A 19,564-nucleotide genomic window follows, 5' to 3' on the forward strand; every position below is an offset into this window, starting at 1 on the left:
ATTTCAGTAAAGCAATATTAAAGGCCAGGTGAAGGAGGGGCGTCGCAGGGTATGTGATCAGCTGGTGCACAATTCTCTGGTTGATGGTGAGGTAACAGGCGGTTAACATTATAAATTCTTAGGCGCCAGAAGCTGCGGGGCTACCTGTTCATGATCATCAAGTAGTTAATTTCTTCCACTTGGTGGTGGTTTTAGCATCTGTAAAACAACTCAGGAAGCGTGCATCAGGTACTGTTATCCAGGCACTTCAGAGAGGAGCTACAGCAGAGCATGTGGGGGAGGGGTCTGTCCTGGGAAGGCCCAGTAGGGTCCTGCTCGGTTACACCCGGTGCCTGGGATCGGCAGCCTGGGAAGGTGGGGCTGCTCCTGGGTGTGGGGAGCTGTGGGCCCAGTCCTCTGAGGGGCCTGTTAGCCCCCAAGGTGAGATGAGGGTGCAGTGGCTGGACAGAGGCGTCTGGCCTGGGAGAGGGGTCCAGGCTGGAAACGTCACGGGCATCATCACAGGGAGGGAGAGGAAAGGCCAATGGGGGCAGGTAGGTCACAGCAGACTATGTGCAGGTGACTGCGGTCCTGGTGGAAGCAACTCAGAGCCACAAAGGAGTGGCCGTCAGGGGCTCAGCTGCATTCTCCTGTTCCTTTGTAAAACTGCTGTGTCAGAGTTTGAGGCACCGCCAGGAGACGTCAGGGCCCAGTGCTGCCATGGCTTCATCAAAGGGCCCAGGTGGAAGAGAACCACTGCAGGCTCCGCCCATATCCGCACCGGGAATGAACCCCATCGGGGCTCTTGGGCTCACAGACTTGAGGGAACCTCTGTCCTCAGGACCATTCTTCCTCCCTCTTCTCACCTGCTGGTCAGAGGCCCAGGAACCCCCAACCTGGCTCCACACACAGGGCCTGGATTCAGAGGCCCAGGAACCCCCAACCTGGCTCCACCCTCAGGGCCTGGATTCTGGGACAGCTTAGGGTAATCAAGACCCTCATGCTCCTTTATCTGCCCCGGGGGGGAGATGTTGACTGATTATGGAGGGCTGAATGTTTCCAGCAGGTATGGGTGGAAAGATGGGGTGGGAAATTCCTATGTCTGCAGGGTCTTCCCAGCATGAAGATCTGTGTGTTTTCCCCGGCCAGTCAACATCCTCCCAGGAAGCCTATATCCAGGATTACGAGGGCAGAGGCTCTCCCCTTGCTTATCTGTAACTTCCCACTCCCACAGCAAGGCTGTGGCTGGCTCCCTGGCTCCCACCATCTGCCATTTATCTGTGCATTGCTCCTTTCCAGGTTACATGTGCAGAGGTTTCAGAATTGTTAGCTACTACACCCTGGAAAGAACTTCCTAGAATAAAGCCCACTGTTTATATACGGTCCATTTTGCCTTTAGTCTACAGATCCCATTCATTTCCAAAGGTGACTTAGGTCAGCACCTTTTATCCCATCCCGTACAGTGAGTTGTTTCCATATATTTCTAATACAGTTAGATTCTGTGACATTATGTATTCCATCCTCCAACATTCCTACATCCTAAATAACTAAATTTGAATAGATTATGATTGGCCCCTTGGGCTATGCACATCTGTGGGCTTAGACAAATGCATAGTGACAGGCATCCACCCTAGAGTATCACATGGACTACTTCAAACCCCCACCCCATGATCTGCTTATCATCTACGTAGCTTTGCCTTTCCCGGAATGTCATCAATGGGGTCATGCTGTGTGCAGCCTCCGCAGACTGGAGTCTTTCACTTAGCAGTGTATACCGAAGATTTATCCATGTCTTTCCATAGGTTGGTGGTGCATTCTCTTCTGCTGAGTAGTATTCCACTGCACGTGTACGGGAGGAAGAACAATTTTCCCTCTACTTTTCTAGGTTCTTGGTTGAGGCCGCCCCCGCCCCTGTAATAAAAGACAGATTACCAGGAGAAAAGCCGAAGTTTAATAACATGTATACCTTCTGAATACAGGGGGGATACCACGGGAAACTGAGTCAGGCCCTGAAATGACCAAAACCATCCCCTTAAATACTGTCTTCAGCTAAAAACAGAAGAAAGATGCTGGGGAAGTGGGGAAGGCCAGTTATGGCAGCTTATCATGCAAAGCACAGTAAACAAGGGTATGACTGTTTGCACATTTAAGTCAGGACTTCCCCTTTGAAAAGAGTTACTTAATATTTAATTATCCTTCTATTTTTGGTGCAAAGAGGGACATACCCTTAAAATTGGAGATTTCCCTGTTGTAAATGTCCTTCATAAAACGGCAATCTCAGTTTTCTGAGATTTTTTAAAAAAATTATTATTTTTGGCTGCATTGGGTCTTCGTTGCCGCGTGCAGGCTTTTCTCTGGTTGTGGCGAGCAGGGGCTACTCTTCATTGCGGTGTGCGGACTTCTCATTGTGGTGGCTTTTCTTGTCACGGAGCAGAGGCTCTAGATGTGTGGGCTTCAGTAGTTGTGGCTCACAGGCTTAGTTGAATTGCGGCATGTGGGATCTTCCCGGACCAGGGCTTGAACCTGTGTCCCCTGAATTGGCAGGTGGACTCTTAACCACTCAGCCATTGGGGAAGCCCTGTTTTGTTTTGTTTTTTTTTAAAGCAGACCAATAATCCTTATGCCAGAGAGACATATTTTGGGGTGACATATTTTACTCGCGTTGACATGGATGTACCCCAATTTGCTTATGCATTCATCTTTTGAAGGATATCCTGATTTCTTCAAGTTTTTAGCCATTATGGAAGTGCTGCTCTTCATAATTGCATCCTTGTTTGCATTTGAACATAGATTTTCAAAGCAGTTGCCTAAATACTGGAAGTATGATTGTTGGATGCCAACATGAGACTTGTTTAGCTTTGGAAAAACTGCCAAATTGTCTTACAAAGTGGCTGCACATGCATCCCCCCAGCTATGAGGGAGAGTTCCTTTTTTTCCTCACCCTCTAGCAATTGGTATTGTCATATTTTTGGAGCTTAGCAGTCCTAATATGTGTGCTGTGATAGTTCATGATTTTAATTTGTAATTCCCTAATGGTATATGATGTTGAGCTTGTTTCTTTTTCTTTTTTTTTTTTGCGGTACGCGGTCCTCTCACTGTCGTGGCATCTCCCATCGCGGAACACAGGCTCTGGACACGCAAGCTCGGCGGCCATGGCTTACGGAACCGGCTGCTCCGCAGCATGTGGGATCATCCCGGACCGGGGGACCAACCCGTGCCCCCCGCATCAGCAGGTGGACTCTCAACCACTGCACCACCAGAGAAGCCCTTGAGCTTGTTTCTGTATGACTTTTACTGTCTGTATATCTTTTTTGGTGGGATGTCTGTTCAGATCATGCTGTTCATGTTCATGCTGAGAGGAGCCCTGTCTCCTCAGGACCTGGTGGGGCTTTGGTTTCTGGAACACGTTGGGCTGAGTCCACGCTGATGTCCAGGCTTCGGGACAAGCCAGGGTCGAGTCCACACTAACAGGAGCCGGGTCTCCTCAGGACCCGCTGGGCCTTCAGCTTTGGGACACTGTGGGGTCCAGTTCATGCTGACAGGAGCCTGGTCTCCTCACGACCTGCTGGGAGGTGATGCCACTGAGGGAGAAGGTGAGGAAAAGTGGGCAGAAGGTTCCTGTGCGTGGCTGACCGCTGAGGGTGTCTGTCTTCAGAGGACCCAGGAGAGGAAGGGCTTGATCTGGAAAACTGGGTTTTTGTCCCCTCTTGTGTGTGCTGTAGACAGAGTGCAGTGTTGTTCTTTGGCGTGTGGCATCTGATTTTCCCAGCACCGTTTATTGAGGGGACTGTCCCTTCCCTGGTGTATGTTCTTGGCTCCTTTCTTGTGAATTAACTGACCACATACCTGTAGGTTGATTCCTGGGTTCTCTGCTCTGTTCCTCTAGTCTGTGTGCCTGTTTTTGTGCCAATTCCACACTTTTTGGGGACTGTAGCTTCGTAATGTAGTGTGAAATCAGGGAGGGAGACGCCTCCAGCCCGTTCTCCTTCCTCAGAGTCGCTTTGGCTCTTCTGGGTCCTCTGTGGTTCCACACACAGCTTAAGATTATTTGTTCTGTTTCTATGGAAAGTGTCTTTGGACTTTTGGGAAGGATTGCATTGAATGTGTACATTAATTTTGCTAGACTGCATATTTTTTAAAAATTAAACAAAAATTTGGGTCACACCATGTAGCATGCAGGATGCGTGATCTTAGTTCCCCAACCCGGGATCGAACCCGCGCCCCCTGCAGTGGAAGCACAGAGTCCCAACCCCTGGATGGCCAGGGAATTCCCACCATAGAATGCATATTTTCACAGTATTTTTTTTTTTTTTTGTGGTACGCGGGCCTCTCATCGTTGTGGTCTCTCCCGTTGCAGAGCACAGGCTCCAGAAGCACAGGTTCAGCGGCCATGGCTCACGGGCCCAGCCGCTCCGCGGCATGTGTGATCCTCCCAGACCGGGACACGAAGCCGTGTCCCCTGCTTCGGCAGGCTGACTCTCAACCACTGCGCCACCAGGGAAGCCCTTGTTTTGTTTTGGTTTTTTGCGGTATGCGGGCCTCTCACTGTTGTGGCCTCTGCCATTGCAGAGCACAGGCTCTGGAAGCACAGGCTCAGCGGCCATGGCTCAAGGGCCCAGCCGCACCGCGGCATGTGGGTTCTTCCCGGACCGGGGCACAAACCCACGTCCCCTGCATCGGCAGGCGGACTCTCAGCCACTGCCCCACCAGGGAAGCCCCTCCATTTATTTTCGTCTGTTCAGTGTCCTCTATCAGTGTCTTCCACTTTTCAGTGTGCTGGTCCTTCACGTCCTTGGTTAAATTTACTCCTAGTTATCTTTTTGGATGCAATTGTAGTGGGATTTTTTAAAAATTCTTTTTCTGATGGTTCATTATCAGTGTATAGAATCACAAATGATGTTTGTGCATTGATTTTTCTTTTTTTTTTTGTATCCTGCAGCTTTACTGAATTCATTTTTTAGTTGTAACAGTTTTTTGGTGGTTGAATGTGGAAAACTAGAATTCAGAAATCCCACTGTTTCATCTACATCCAGGTCATCCACAGCACCCAAGACATAGTGGCTCCCAATATAATCTTCCCATGGTGCCTCTTGTAGTATGTGGACTCCTACAAGGGTGATTAGCATCCCCACTATGGGCGAACTGGATCTGGGTAGGGCTTGGCCTCTATAACAGAGTTTGATGTCTGTATTTCTGGCATGGTATGACATGGTTGTTTTGATAAGTACTTTATTTTCTAGTAAATTTCAAGTATATCAAAAAGTTTAAATAGCAGTATAAAGTTTGCCACCTTCACAAAATACTCCAGTTTGTTTTACCCTGTGAGAGTGGGAGGGCTACTCTCCCAGGGAACCAGCACATAACCCCAAAGTTATCTGTAAACATGTGAATAAGTGGCTGTTTTAGATTTCTTTTTTCTCCTTTTTTGTTATTTTTTAAAAATAGCTATTTAATATCTTATATCATTTCATTTTCCCCATATATTATTTCAGAAGTTTTATACTTTTTTCTCTTTTTATAGTTATCCTAGAAATATCATGCATCCTTGACTTTTCAAAATCTAAAAATAACCAGTAGGGCTTCCCTGGTGGCGCAGGGGTTGGGGGTCCGCCTGCTGATGCAGGGGACACGGGTTCGTGCGCCAGTCCGGGAGGATCCCACGTGCCGCAGAGCGGCTGGGCCTGTGGGCCATGGCCGCTGGGCCTGCGCGTCCGGGGCCTGTGCTCCGCAACAGTAGAGGCCGCGGTGGTGAGAGGCCCGTGTACCGCAAAAAAAAAAATTTAAAAACTAATAAAAATAACCAACATCTTTACCTTCCTCTTAGATAATACAAGAACCTTAGTAGTTTAATTTTATTCAGCCCCTCATGACTTAACATGTTATTATTATGTAGTTTAATTTTTTTTTAATATTCTTACAAGACAGAAGGAGACCTGTTTAGAATTGTTATTGTGTTTTGCCATCAGTCCTTTTTTATATTTCCCACATTTTTGCTACTTTCTCTATTATTCATTGATTGTTTTATCTTTTAGACCATCCACCTAGGGCCATTTTCCTTCTGCTTAAAGTCTATCCTTTAGAATAGATGAACTCTCTTAGTTTGTGTTTACCTGAAAGTGTCTTTGTTTCACCATCACTTAAGGGAGATGTTTTTGCTGAATATGGCAGTTTAGGTTGGCAGTTATTTTCTTGTAGCAATTTGAAGATCTCATTCCTCTGTCTTTTGGTTTCCATTATTGCTATTGAAAAGTCACCTGTCAGTCTTTCAGTTCCTTGTCTCTGGCTGCTTTAATATTTTTCCCTTTGTTTTTAGCTTTCTGCTGTTTCACTGTATCTATATTTATCTTGCTTGGGTTTATTTGGCTTTTTTAAGTCTGTAAATTGGAGGTGTTTTGAAATGTGTTTATTGACTTATTCATAATTCCTAAACTGTGAATTTCCATTTTTATGTTCTGTTGATCTATTTGTCTTAATGTATAAATAAATCTTTTATAACCTTCATAGTAAATATTTTCTCCTGGTCTTTTGCTTTTCTTTTCCTTTGTTTCCCACAGTTTCCCCAACAGACTGCATTGCCAAACTCGTGGATTTTTGATAATCTGGTAAGTGAAAAGTGAACCTTGACAATAAAACTCTGGAACTGGTCTTTTGAGAGGAGTAGGACTGCAACTCCTCTTTCAGGTTTTTCATCGTAATTGGTCTATTCAGATGTTTCTTCCACTTAGACCAATGTTAGTAAATTATATTTTTATAACTTTCAAATTTATTGGTATAGTGTGTGATAATTTATTATTTTAGAAATTTTTCCCTGTATTTGTGGTTAGCCTCCTTTTGTTGACATTTAATTTTTTCTCTTTATTGATTATATTTGCTAAAGGTTACTTATTCCAAAAGAACCAGTTTGGGGACTTCCCTGGCGGTCCAGTGGTTAGGGCTTCACCTTCCAATGCAGGGGGTGTGGCTTCAACCCCTGGTGGGGGAGCTAAGATCCCACATGCCTCATGGCTGGCGGGGGTGGGGGAGGACAAAAACCGTAAAACAGAAGCAATATTGTAACAAATTCAGTAAAGAGTTTTTTAAAGAAATGGTCCACATTAAAAAAAATCTTTTTTTTTAAAAAAAGAACTAGCTTTTGGTTTTTATTGTTTAACTCAATTGGCCTTTTGTTTTTAATTTGGCCTCTCTTTTTATTTATGAATTTTCTAAGAAGTGTCTGGGGCATACTTTCTGTTTTCTCTTAAGAATTGAGTAACACTTAATTGGATAACTAAATCCCTTGGTAATATTCTGTGTTAAAGACTCTGCCCTCCTTGGTACGGTGAAATACACCCTGTTTAGAACCTTTGGGTACACCTGCTTCCTCATTAACTATTCAAGACCCCAACTCCTGAGGCCTGTTTTGACCAGTTGAAGCACCTGCTTCACCCTGTGGTTATCCTCCACTTCTCTATGAGCCACCTTTAGTAAATAGGCCTATTCTCTGCCCAGGGCATTTGTGATGGGATATATCTAGGGGTGGTGGTGATTAAAAAAAAATCATTGTTATGGTATGGATTAGATGTCACTTTCCCTTTTGTTATATGTGATAATCAAAATAATCTAAAGCAGGTCTTAAAATGTAATTGACCCTGAGAGAAATTTAGTCTTAGGATTTTCTTGGAAGAAGGACAAAACTACTTAACAGTATCTTTGTAGTGTATAAATACAGTAATGAGTTTAATGCAGCCATTCATTGCAGGCTGATAGTTTAATGCTGAAGCACAAATTAGTAAACGTGGTTTGATGAGCCAGAGCAAAGGCCGGTTCCTTTATACAGATGTCTGAAAATGGCACCATATCAACTTCGAAGTGATTCTAATAAAAAGTGCATAATCTTGAATATGGAAAGTATGTTCTCCAAAGAATCTGTTGACTTTTTACACAGCATAGCAAGAAAGAAAACAAAATATGATATAAGATTATAAGCATCTGTCTGATATATAGAAATCTTTTTTATAGTAGAAATGGATTTTGAAAATGTTCAAACAGTCTTCAAAAATTGAATATTAAGTCTAAAAGTAAGCCACAGTTAAATGAAACAATCATAGTACAAAGGGATTTTTAGCAATGGAAATAATTTTTTTTTACTTTTGAATTTTCTTTATATTTTATATAGCAGGTTCTTATTAGTTATCCATTTTATACATATTAGTGTATACATGTCAATCCCAATCTCCCAATTCATCACACCACTACCACCCGCAGCCAATTTTCCCCCTAGCAATGGAAATAATTTTTTAAAGTTTTTAAGAAGAAGGCAGTTGCTCTCCCATTGCATATGTTAAATATGCAGAGTGATTTTGCTATTTTCAATAGTAATTAATCTACGTGATTCTTTATGAATTTAAGTAATTTCCTTTGTGAGTTAAGGTCTTCCTGTATGTTTTCTATTTGTACAATACCATAGCGGCAATGATTCTCTAGGAGCTCCTGATTAGTTTTCCGCTAGCAAGTGCAGATACGGTCCAGGAAATGCATATGGATGTCTTAGATTACTTGGTTAAAACATAAGCCAAAAGGAAAGACGTCCTTAGATCAGGCCAAACACCACACACACACACACACACACGCACACACGCACACACGCACACACACACTCCAACTTTATTTTTCATGAGTTTTGTTAGGGCTGTGTGGCTTAGTGGGAGGGACAAGCACCCCATCCCAACCCTGGGTGCTGGTATCAGCATCTCCTGGGCATATATGGAGTATCCAAAACCATATTCAGTAGACCTTTTATTTTTGTAAATTACAGAGCAAAGCCCCATGAAACTATAATCAGCGAGTTTACTAGACAATAATGGGAAAGCTTTATAGCAGCGGTGAGTTAGAATAACTTGGGGTCACTGTGGTGAAAAGACATAGATTTCGGTTTAGGTCTAGGATTTGCAATCCAGAATGGTTACTGAATAACCTGCAGGCAAGACCTTCGAGGGAATTGAAGCTTGGAGCGATCGTTGTAAAATAACAATAAAACTGTCCACCTAAGAGTATTGGGAGACGTCAGAAACAGGGAACTGAGGACACTCTGCTTGTCCAGCCCTCGGACCAGACTGCGGCTCCCCGAGCCGGCGCACGGCCAGGTAGCCTGGCTGTGCGCGTGTGCGCGGCTCGCGGTTCGCCACCCGCCCTCGTTGACTTTTAAAGGCACAACCCGCGCCGCCCCCGCCACACTGGCTTTCGCTGGCAGGAGGGGGCCGGAGGGGCCAGCTGGGCAGAGGGACAGCCCCCTCCGCCACACGCCATGAGGTGAGGAGGAGGGGCCAGCCCTAACCCCCACCCAGCCAGGGGCTCCTGGAGACACCTGCGTCTGGGGCCTCCCACCTGGCCGGTGAGCTGCCTGCCAGACAACTGGGTGACGAGGAGACTGGGAGAAGGGACGGACTAGGTGTCCCACCTTCAGGGGGCTTTGGGGAGTGAAGCTTTGGTGGGGCCGCCGAGGTAGGTGGTGAACAAACGGTTGTATGTACTTAAGGGTTTACGGAGCGCCTTTGCCTCCTGACTCATGGGATTCTGCGAGCGTGGAGTGGAGAAACCCTTGCCGAACTGCCAGAGAGATGGCATCACTCTTTACAACTCTTCTGTGTGTGTAGACTTACAGTATTTAAGGAAATCTTTTGAATTGTAAAGCAGTGATTCCAAATGGACTTTTGCACTTCAAATAATAGCAAGGGTATCTTGGTTTTTATTCTTTCTGTGGGTGATTATCTTGACATTAGAAAACATTTAAACTTTTGTACATGGTAGACTTTTTTTAATTTAAGAAATTTTTAAAGTTTAAAAATTTTTAAGAACTTAAAAATTGTTATAAAAATCATACATTTCTCATTCTGTAGTATTTTCTATTTTTTAATAGAGAAGCTTTATCTTATGGGTCTCTTACTGTTTTGGCTTATGGGAAATGCTATTTCCATTCATTTACTTTGTGTTCATTTTAAAAACTAACTTGCTACTACTTAGGGCCATGGAAGATCTTTTTTTCCAAAATGAAAATAGCTTTAGTTCCCCAGATTATATTTATGCTTACGTAAAATTTCAGATAATACGTAAAGCTGTAAAAAGAATGAAACAGGAACTACCTGTACTTGACCTACCCAAAGATAACTTGGTAGAGCGTTGAGTACTGTGGTGCTAGGAGCTCTGCTGGGTACTGAAGGTCTTTGTGAGCAAGACAAAGAGTATCTGCCTCTGTGGACCTTACATTCTGCTGGGGAAGATGGACACACACACACACCCAAAAGTAAATTGACAAAATAGCTGTATGTTGTAATGAGTGATTTAAAGAAAATACCTACTTTAGGCGGGGTGATCAGAGGAGGTTTATCTGAGGGAATAACTTGAGATTTCACTCAAAGAAGAGAGGGAGCTAAGCCGAGGGCAAAACAGGAGAGCGAGCGTTTCAGTCAGAAATAACAGCAAGTGCAAAGGCCTGAAAAGAGCAAAGAGCTTGAATGGAAAGACCAGGGTAGCTGGACCGTAGTAGTAAGCCAGAGGAGGGAGGATCAGGTGAGGTGGAGGAAGCAAGCAGGGGTCAGATTTCACAGGGCCATGGCAGGGAGTGTGTGTTGTATTCTGGGGGCAACGAGAAGCCGCGAAGGGTTTAAGTAGAGAAGTGAAGTGATTTGGAATATGGATTGATTCATTCAATACATGAAATGTTTATTGAAACCTTACTGTGTACCAGGCACTGTTCTGGGCACTGGGGTACAGCATGGAAAAGGATAAATTCCTGTATTCATGAAGCTAATAATCTAGTGGTGGGCGCATAATCAAATAAACAAGAAAAACATCAGATAAACATTATACAGATGATGACCATTGTTTAAATCATAGTATATGTTCTTAAGACTTTGTGTATATATATACATACTTCTCCTTTGTTATCAGCTTTTCTTTCCCCTAAACAACTTATGGTAGGATTTTTTCTGTGTTACATTAAATGAACAGCTTTCTTTTATTTGGAAGCATCAATTTGTTTTGTAGATTAAGTATGGCCAAAATAATACTACATAAATGAAAAAAATACTGTGCAGCAACAAAAACTTATCTAAGTCATCTGTTTGGAAAGAAGTATATAGTAACTTCCTTTGGACAGTCTGACATGTGGCTCTCCTGCCTCATCCCATGTTCCAGCAGCCCCTCATGATAACTTTGACCTGTTAATGTGGTTAGTTAAATTTATGGATTTCCTATTTATTGAACCAATTCATACATTCCTAAAATGTACCTTAATTGACTTCTGTTATTATATTAGTGTCCTGATGGATTCCCTTTGCCAATACATATATTTTAGGATTTTAGTATCAATATTCGTGAGATCTATAGTTTCCTTTCTTAGTATTTTCTTTGTCAGATTTTGGTGTTAGCATTTGACTGCTTTATAAAAAAAATCGGGAAGCTCTTTTTCTGAGTTTTGGAACAGATTAAATTGCATAAGTATTATTCTTTCATTTAATTATCAAATACATATTTACTGAACATTCACTGCGTGCCAGGCATTGGGCTGATGCTGGGTAATCACAAGTAGACAAAACAGACATGATTCCTGTCCTCATAAGGCTTGGTTTATTAGGTAAATAGACATTAGTGAAATAATTATGATTATGTAATTATAAACCATGATAAATGCTCTGAAAGAAATCGTTGAAGATCTACTTTGACTGTTCTTTTCATGTATTTGAGTGAATGGTTATGGCGTTAATACACACTAAAAATTAATTCTTTTAAAATTAATATTTGTTGAAGATTTGATATGTAATTAGTTCTGTGATAAATACATAAGTAAATAAAATGAGGTCTTCATAATTATAAAAGTTAAAATAAAAATAATGGTGATAGTAGCTACCATGGTAGGTGGTATATTGCACATTTTTTGATTGAAGAAATTAAGACTTACATTAAGTAGACACTTCAGTTATGTCTGTGACACCTCCAGTTGTACACTCCTCTGGAAATTCCACTAAGATTATAGTAACAGAGTAAAGATATAAATCCACAAAGATCAAGAGAGTGAGAAAGGAGAAGATAAATGAAATCAGTATTTGGGAAACTACAAAAGAAGGTGGTCAATTACTAAATGATTTAGTGGATTAGAGAATGCTGAAGGCTGAAGAGAGGTAAGCCAACAAGAGAAGCAAGCCGATTCCCTCCACAGAATCTGGAAAAGGCTCAGGATTTAGAGGTACCAAGTACTTCTCAGGGCAGGAATATGGGTGGAATAGAAATAGAAGTATCTGTAAACTGTGGTATCTTTTAAAAAGAAAAGAGAAAATACAACTTACGTAAAAGAAGAGATTCTTTTTTTAAAAAAGGGAGAGAAATTATTCAGGAAGCAAGAAAGGATTAGATAATAAAGCTGAAGAACTCTCCTAAAAAATAGAATAGCCACAACAATTAGACAAAAAGAGTGAGAAAGTATTTAGAAAATAAAGGTCCAGTCAAGAAAGTTTTTCATCTAATCCAGTGGCAGGAAGAAAAATCTATAACGAAATCAGTACTATAGATATGTGGGAGAATCTGGAACATGATACAGTGGGTAGCCAGTGATACCAACAGCCAGTGTCATTGAGATGGGATATGTCATGAAAGGTTTCAGAGAGGTACTGATACCTGAAATCTAAGTAAGTATTCAAATGATAAGCCAAAAAAGGGCACTAGTGTATACATTTTCAGGGCAATAGAAATAGCAAATGCAGAGGTGGAAACACGATACACATGAGGAACTGCAAGCAGTTCATTATTTGAGAAATTCAGTATACTTTACAAAAAATAGCATGTATAGTTTTATAATAGTACACCTTTTTTCAAAAAGGATTTGAGGTAGAACTGTGTGAATATATTTAAGATTCTTTAGAAAAAGTAGCAATATTGATTATATCGTTCATTATGTCAAGAGGGGAGAATTAAATTGGGATTCAGGAGACCAGGATTCTAGTGCAGACCTACCACTAACTTGTTGAGACCTTAGTGTGATAATGTTGTTGACTGCCTTCCCAGTAATCACCTCCCTTTTTCTTCCCTTCCCCCAAACCACAATTTTGTCTAGCTTTTGGGGTGATCCCATGCTTCAGGAGCAGCTTGGGCGGGTGAGAGTGGGGGGCTGTGTGACTCTTAGTTACTCTAAGCTCATTATGGTAATTCCACTCTCTTTGGTTAGTGATTGTTTTAGGAATAAACGTGTGACTCAGTTCTGGCCAATGAGTTGAGAATGGGGTGCCTGCAGAGAGAATTCTGGGAAAGCTTTCTCACCGAGGACAAAGGAAAAGATGCCCTCTCCCTGCCTTCATCTTATTCTAGCTCTGAAGATGTGTTTGAGCCCAGTGTACGGATGCAACAGAGCAGTTTTCAGGCTTAAGGGTTCCCTCCTCTGCTCCTGAAGCTGAGGATTGTTTTTAAAAATATGGTGCCTTTGTTGCTACTCCTTTTCTAAGTTGCAAGTGTAATCTGGTTTGGGAGGGTCTTTACTTCCAGCTCTGCTTTCCTCTTTGAGACCACTGTCACCAGGAGATACAGCCCTTGCTTTCCAAAGGTCACACACTCACTCTAGGAGTATTTTGTGAGCGCATTCTAAGATCTCCAGGCCACCGGGACGCTTTCATCATAGAGACTTTTTCTCGTTTGTCTTGATAAAATGCAGGGTATAGCATAGTACTAGGCACATAATAGTCATCACTAATAGTTTTGTTTAATGAAGGGTGAATCAAATATTACTTATGTAGGGGTGGGGAGAGGTTTTATTTGTGTTCTATTTGATTTTATTATTTCCAGCCAGTAGAACATGGGTGTGGTTCTATAATCTGTGCATTTTGAAAGGTTTTTTTCAGTGAGGCAAAATTGATTCCTGTTTATCTCTGCGAAGAAAATTTTCTTTAGAAATTAAAGAATTGGGGGAAAACCACTTCAATTTATGTGTGTTACTACTTCTTATACAGCAAATTTAGCCTTTAGCTCTGGAGACTTGACAAAGAAGGGAAACATTACAAAATTGTACCTAATGCAAACTAGATGCTCAGTAAACATTTATTTATATAGTAGATATGCCTGAAATAGAACTATTCACTTTATGATTTAATTTTTTCTTTTTTCATTTTAGCATTTATGACATTAGCAGAGAACAGGACTATGTCAAGAAGTCCGGGGGTATACTTGGTGCAAATGAATTAAGACCACCCTCCCAGCTCCATTCCCTGTGAGAGAAGACCGAGACAAGGTTCATATCAGAGAAGAGTGGGTATTAAACTAAATGCTATAAGCTATTACTAATGAATCCAAAGCTGCACAGTACAGTTTTTTAGATTTTAATTTAGATCATGTAAAATGAAAGGACTTTTTTAAAAATTCTAACTTCCAGTAGCTACAGATTTCTTATAATTATTAGTCCAAAATTGATAGGTGATTAAGTTTGCAAATTGCATCAGAAAAGGTGTGTGTGTTCAAGAGAAATTGTCACACTCCTCTATTTGTATTTCTTTGAAATTATGATTTATTTTACTTGATTTTAAATTGAGATATTTTAAATAGTAGAAGTAATACATGCTTATGTAAGAAAAATCTAAATTGTAGTGATATATATAAGGCAAAAGTATAAGTTCTCCTTTTTGTCCACTCCCCAATCACCATTGGTGTATATACTGTTAACGGTTGGATTTCCCATCTTTTCTACATCTTTTTCTGTATACTTCCAAACACATAATTTTTTATGGTTTTTTTTTTTTACCAAAATGACAGATAATACATATTATTCACTCAGTAGTATACAATAGATATCTTTGTACGTCAGTATATACAGATTTACTTTGTTTTTATTTAGTAAGTGCAAGGTGTTTCCCTATTGATGGCAATTTAGGTTGTCTCCAGTGTTTTTGCTGTTATAGGTGTTGGTGCATGGAACACCCTTGGACATATAACCCCTGCACTTATGCTAATATTTCTGAGGAACAGATTCCCAGAAATGGAATGGTTATTTGGTACGCCCATTTAAGTTTTTGTTACTTTCTGCCAAATTGTGTTCTAAAAAAGCTGTATATATCTTAAACTGGCAGTCCTTTGATATCTTAAAGGTAAGGGTAGTACATTTTAGGATTAGGTGATTAAAGAATGGGCTGTTCCTTCAACAACTGTCAAATGACCTACTTAGAGGAGATACAGTATATAGGCATGGAGAGTATTAAAAGGTGTAGGTTGCCTTCTACTAATAAGGGCCTTTAATGGCACATATTGTTGGGTTCTTAGTGTTTCTGTCTCTGATAAGTGCTATTGCTTAATTCACAAACAGGAGTTGTGGTCATGTAAGTCTGGGGGAGATGTAGAAGTGGCTAGATTCTGTTAGATTACTGTGACACCTAAGTTGTTGACGTTTGTTCATCTCATTATTTGCTTTCAGACCAGATGCTTATAGAATGGAAAATAGATACCTGTGGTATAGCATCAGAAGCTGGTTTATAATTTTTTTATCTCTCTTATTAGAAGTTATAAAGAGAGAAAAAAGTGTCCCGAAATCAGACACTCAGTATCCCTGTCATGGATTTTGAGATGGGGGAGATTGATGCAGGGCGCTTTGAGCAGAATCCAACTTGTTGTGTCAAGCTTGACCTAACTTTTTTTTTTTTTTTTTTTTTTTTGCAGTACGCAGGCCTCTCACTGTTGTGGCCTCTCCCATTGCGGAGCACAGGCTCCGGACGCACAGGCTCAGCGGCCATGGCTCACGGGCCCAGCCGCTCCGCGGCATGTGGGATCTTCCCGGACCGGGACACGAACCCGTGTCCCCTGCATCGGCAGGCGGACTCTCAACCACTGTGCCACCAGGGAAACCCAAGCTTGACCTGACTTTTAAGATCCAATCCACAAATGGCAGAGAAACGTGCCCAAAGCCAGGTGCTACAGGAAAGAATATTAACTCAGTTTTCAGAGCCATTTTGATTCAACTTCAGTTTTTTCCATGTGCTCTTTGTTGATCACTTAAACAGTAAGGGACACTCTTTATGCTTTACAGACAGGTACTTTTCAAGTTACCTTCTTAGATGTTGCTTTAGATTTCTTTGTGGAATAGCCCCCTCTTCTTTCTCTTAATATTCTGATCATCTTGAATGTTAAACTAGAGCATGTGCATTGCTCAGCAAAAAATGAAACTATCCATTTATTTAATGCTCCTCGTTTTGTACGCTTGTTTTAGGCGGTTAAATGAAAGCGCATTGTGTGGGAAGAGACAACGTCAAATGATTTATCAGTAAAATTCTCATTATGTCCTTAATTATAGAGCAGGAAACTTGTGCTTTCTTGAGAGTATAATTGAGGTCATTTATTATGAAGTCATGAAAGCTTCAGGGTTTACTGTGGTTTTCCATTAACTTCTCTTTTGATATGCTTTTCCTTCTGCCAACTGTAAAATTATTACTTTTCTAACATATGGCTATTTGGAGAGTGCTGACATAAAAAGGAAGCATTTTTAACCATAAATAAATGGTTTTAGAAGTTACAGTATAAAAGTACAAAATAAGTCATTTCTTACTTGTTCCTCCTTGTTTATTTTAAATCATTACCATTAGTCCTAGCTTTATTGGGAGCAGTACTCCCCACATTGTATTAGATGGGGTCTTTTAAATTGCATTATTTCTCACAGTTTTCAGTTTATTATTGTGCGTTGATGCTCAAAATTGGGGATATATGTAGTATTCAGTACTTGTGAAACTTATAATCTATTAACATCTTGCAGAATTTAGGGAAGTTGATAATCATAGATTGGTCATTTCCAAAGCTATGACAACTTTTATTTCTTTCACTTGTAAGCAACATCTTTCACAAATATTGAGCCTCATGGTATAATTAGATTCTTTAAATATTATATTGCCTTTTAAAAAATTTAAATACTAGGTTTCCAAAATTATAATTTTTAAAGGAATCCTGATTTGCATTTGAGCTAGCTGTACAGATTATTTGTAAAAGGAGTTTGCAAGTGCATAGGCTTCCCAGTTTGTTTTGAGGAAGTAGCTAAAGAAAGCCATAATTTTTAAATTGTTATCACTGGTGTTTTGCTGTTTGAATCTCTTTAGAATATCCATATTTTTCACAGCACTGGTATACCGATATTGAAAGAGAGAAGGTGAAACTGAGGAAAAATCAAAGTCAGATACAATCGATATAGATCAGATGTGCCAACTTCAGAATATTCTTAAGTGTTTCATCCTCTTTTCTTTCTTTCCTTGCTATTTATAATCTTTTATTTTTGATACGATGAAGTATTATTATCAAAATCATTTTTAAATTACCTTGGGAATTGAAGCATTAGGACAGTTTAGTCCAAATGAATTTTACTGAAATGTTTGTTTTGATTTCTGTAATAGTCTAGGGTTTTTTAATCTGTTGTTCATAAATTAATTTTAATTAAAAAGCTTATGTTTTCTTTAACTTTTGAACTCTAGTGTAATTGGCAGAGTCCTGGTATAAGTAGGAAGCCAGATTAATGTACTTATTTATACTGTAAGGCCCAAACTTCCAGTCTTACATAAATTATTCTCTCTATTATTTACAAATAATCAGTGTGTATCCGCCCCCCCAACCTTGTTAAAGAGAATAGAGAGGATGTAAATAGAAAGGAGTAAACAAATCAAATAGTTCAATGTTATGAGAACTCATTAGGCTCAGTTCTTGCTAAGTGAGGACTGGTAAAATCAAAAGACACAAGGGCTCAATCAAGAGAATTACTGGATTGAGTCAGTAGTTCTCAATTAGGAAGCATGCCTCTCATGGGAGGGGTATACCAGCATCTTTGGGATAACACATGGGTATGGTTTGAAGAAAGCACTTTCAAGAAAAGTAATAAAGTTTTATTTTTGTAAAATGATGATTTTATAATACAGCCCATAAGAAGTAAATTTTAATAGACATGTACAGGCTGGTGAGGAAGCCCCAAAGAAACATGATTTCTAATGTGTTTGCTGAGTGTGCAGTAGTAGGCTCCTTCCAAGGAACCTAACAGACTTCCTTGGGGATTTGGTGAGAAGACAGGAAGGGTAAGTTTATCAAAATGTGGCTTAGGTTTAAAAAAATTTAAGAATGAGAAGAATTGGTCTAAGCAGTTGCTGACCACCAACTTGACACTACAGTTGCATCTGCTTTTACCCAGTGTGGCTACAGCGCCCAGCTTGAAACCAAAAGGGATTTATTCTTGCATTAAAAGTCATTCACCCTCAGTTATAATCCATTTAGGTTATTTTCACATGTGAGATCTTTTAAGATAGTCCAGATATGGTAGCCAAAACACATTGTAAATGTCTTAATCATACAGGAAGGAAATAGATGATTATTTCCTATTATCATAGATGATATATTTCCTGTATCAGTATTCAGTGATATTTAGTGTGCCACTTTTCCCCATCCTTTGGTTATCTTAAACAGTTGCATTATTTTTGTTTGTGTTTTGCAGTTTTTGAGACAGTGTCCTTGAGTTCAGACTCTCTCTTCCAGAGGGCAGTTTCAATTCTCCATACTTCTTACTTGGACTCTGCATCTGAGCATGGTTTTCAGTACAGTCAAGTGACTGGTGAAAAATGACATTTTCTTAAATGAGGTGAGGTGCTTGGTACACACTGTGTCTGTTTTATTTTAGTTTTAAAGAAAGAGACCCATTATTTTTGATATATAAGCCTAGTTCTTTTTAGCTATCCCATTTCAGCTGAAATAAAAGATCCTTGGAAATAGTCACTTGAAAGGTAATTATAATATATTCTAGGGAATAGAAAAATAATAAATGTCATTAGTCTTTTAGCAGGAGGAATTCAGATGATGCATTTTTAAAAGTTAATTTTCAAGGCAAAATAACATGTTTATAACATTTGATTATTCTCTCCTTATACGGTACAAAACTCTTTACCAAGAAAAAAAAGCAAGTAACTGTACTCACGAAGAACTTCAAGAAACTTACGGGTTTCTTCTGTTTGAAACTGAAAATCAGGTAAGGGAATTCGATCGTAGAAAAGTAATTTTGTGATGTTAATGTACAAAATTAATTATATCATTAAAGTTAAATATTGGTATTTTAGGTCTATAAAGTTTGTAAGATTACCAGTTCATCAGTCTTTTTTGTTAGTTTGGTGGCAATGTAAATGACAGTGAAAGCTCGTCATGAAAGAGATTGGATTTCTACAACTTTCCATAGGTTTTCTTTAGTTTTATCTTGAATACATTTGTAAGCTCGTGGTGAGATTTTGATTAATACAGATTCCTTAAGTATTAATAATGACTTTTAATGGAGTGAATGGATATTTTCTATTCTCGATCATTGTTTAGATAGATATTTTCTATTTCTTGTGGAGGTTTTTCAAGTTTAAATTACATGATTTTGGGGACAAGATGAACACGTTCAGCATTCTAGTTACTTGGAATTGTTTCATGCCTTATTTTGAAAATTGAACATCCATATTGTTGGTTGTACCTAAATTGTGGAGAAGGAAACTACTGTGTGCAGGTATGTCTCCAGAGATGTGTGTGGCTTCTAGATACAGTTCAGCAATGCTAGAGATCTATAATCCAACTTAAAGTAATTCAAAGG

At 40.1% G+C, this 19,564-nt stretch overlaps 1 long non-coding RNA gene across 1 annotated transcript; it reads left to right on the plus strand.

Moving 5' to 3' along the window:
• The first annotated feature begins 13,483 nt into the window (after positions 1 to 13,483).
• LOC149750391 (uncharacterized) lies at positions 13,484 to 18,583 on the plus strand. The gene is made up of 2 exons (XR_016392297.1): positions 13,484 to 14,244; positions 15,643 to 18,583. It is a non-coding gene; the product is annotated as an uncharacterized LOC149750391 (long non-coding RNA).
• The last annotated feature ends 981 nt before the right edge of the window (positions 18,584 to 19,564 follow it).

This window comes from Delphinapterus leucas, chromosome 2 (genome assembly GCF_059928025.1).
Source record: "Delphinapterus leucas isolate spDelLeu-1000000601 "Yukka" chromosome 2, BTC_Dleu_Yukka2, whole genome shotgun sequence".
Taxonomy (NCBI): domain Eukaryota; kingdom Metazoa; phylum Chordata; class Mammalia; order Artiodactyla; family Monodontidae; genus Delphinapterus; species Delphinapterus leucas.